This window comes from Chrysochloris asiatica, unplaced genomic scaffold, assembly GCF_000296735.1.
Source record: "Chrysochloris asiatica unplaced genomic scaffold, ChrAsi1.0 scaffold00035, whole genome shotgun sequence".
In the NCBI taxonomy this organism is placed as follows: Eukaryota; Metazoa; Chordata; class Mammalia; order Afrosoricida; family Chrysochloridae; genus Chrysochloris; species Chrysochloris asiatica.
In genome coordinates, this window is record NW_006408553.1 from 11,060,633 (window position 1) to 11,062,963 (window position 2,331).

A 2,331-nucleotide genomic window follows, 5' to 3' on the forward strand; every position below is an offset into this window, starting at 1 on the left:
GAAAAGTTGAACAGAACTATAACAAAAGATGTTGATCAAGTCATTAAAACTACAAAAAATAAAAGTCCAGGTTAAGACTTTTTACTCGTGAATTTTACCAAGCATTCAAACAAGAAATGACACCATTTTTACTCAAACATTCAGAGAAGAGATGATGCCAGAATATAGAAAGGATGGAAGACTCATAAATAAATTTTTGAATTGATCATAACTCTCATACCAAAACCAGTTAAGGACATCACGAAAGAAAAAAACTATAGACCAATATCCCTCATGAATATAGATGCAAAACATTTCAACAAGTTCCTAACCAAAAATATCTAGCAACATATACAAAAATATAATGAATAGACTATGGCCAAGTGTAATTCATTACATGGATGCAAGGATGGTTCAATTTTTTTTTTAATCAACTCAGCATATTAATTTTAAAAAGAAAGAAAAGAATCACATGATCATATTGATTGATGCAGAAAGGCATTTGACAAAATCCAACATGAATTTTTGATAGAACACAACTAAGTGAAAATTGAAGGGAAATGCCTCCACATATTCAAGATCTTATTTACAAATCCAACCCTCAAAATTACTCCCAATGGAGCGACACAAAAAGCATTCTCTTTACAAATAGGAACTAGGCAAGTAAGCCCTTTATCACCACTCCCATTCAGCATTGTGTTGGAAATGTTAGCCAGAGCTATAAGGCAAAATAGGGAAATTAAAGGCATCCAAATAGGCAAAGAAGAAGTAAAAGACTCTATTTGCAGATGATATGATCATGCACATGAAAATCCCCAAAGGCTCAGCAAGAAAACAACTGAAACTCATTGAAAGATTCAACAAAGTTGTTGTTGTTGTTAACTGCCGTGGAGTTGGTTCCAACTCATAGTGACCCCGCACAGGGTTTCTGAGGTTACAGGAGCAAAAAGCCTCATCCTTCTCCCATGGAACAGCTGGCAGTTTCGAGCTGCTGGCCTTGATGTTAGCAGCCCTATTTGTAACCACTACGCTACCAGGGCTCCTGTTGGATACCTCTATACTAATAGAGACAGCTCTGAAAAGGAAATTAGGAGAACAATACCATTTACAATTGCCACCCAAATGATTAAATACTTAGGAATCAATCTAACCAACCAAACAAAAGACCTATACAAAGACAATTACAAAACACTACTACAAGAAACCAAAAGAGATATACAAAAATGGAAGAATAAACCATTCAGGAAGGCTTACCATTGTAAAAATGCCAATCTGTAGATACAATGCAATCCCAAGTCCTGGTGTGGCACTGTGGTCTAATGCATCACACTGCAAAGTCATTTGAACTGCATGGTTGGTGGATCAAGCTCACCAGCTGCTCCTTGGAAACCCTATACAGGGTCACTATGGGTTGGAATCTACTCGACGGCACTTAACAACAACAACAAACCAGATTCAAACTTCATTCTTGAAAGAGCAGGAAAAAAATGATTATAGACTTTATATACAAAGGAAAGAGACCTCAGATAAGCAAAGAACAAAGTTGGAGATCTCTCACTTCCTGAACTCAAAATTTACTACCTAGCCACAGCGGTCAAAACAGCTAAGTATTAGTACAATGAAAGATTCAATGGAACAGAATTGAGAACCCAGAAGTAAATTCATCCACATAAAATCAGCAGATATTTGACAAAGGGCCAAAACACATTAGATGGGGAAAGAGATAGTCTTTGGGAAATCAATTTGAAGAAGAATGAAATAAGATCCATACCTCACACCATATACAAAGTAAACTCAGCATGGATTAAAGTCCTCAATGTAAAACCTAGAACCATATAGATTATCAATGAAAAAATGTAGGGGATTTTAATAAATGGGGGGATCCTGGTGTGGCATTGTGGGTTAATGCACCAGACAGCAAAGCCGTTTGAACTGCAAGGTTGGCAGTTCAAGCTCACCAGCTGCTCCTTGGAAACCCTATATAGGGTCATATGGGTCAGAATCGACTCAATGGCACTTAAAAACAACAACAAATAAATGACATTTGGTTAATGTGCTAGACTGCAAGGTCCAGCCCATTAACCCAATGCATTAAGGTGACACAGTAGAATAATGGGTTGGACTGCAACGCTGCTTTTAACTGCAAGGTCGGCAGTTCAAACTCACCAGCTGTTCCTCAGAAACTCTATACAGGGTCGCTATGAGTTGGTATTGACTCAATGGTACTTAACAACAACAACAATAAATGGCATACATACACTATCAAACACTGCACAAGCAGAAGACAACATAAATGACTAGGACCTCCTAAAAATTAGAAAACTATTCAAAAACAAGCAAGCTGCTCACCAA

At 37.3% G+C, this 2,331-nt stretch overlaps 1 protein-coding gene across 1 annotated transcript in view; it reads right to left on the reverse strand.

The window, feature by feature from the left end:
• The window catches only part of LOC102832847 (disintegrin and metalloproteinase domain-containing protein 18-like), a 197,331-nt gene that overhangs the window by 79,054 nt on the left and 115,946 nt on the right, over nt 1–2,331 (reverse strand). The gene's annotated exons all lie outside the window — the stretch shown is intronic.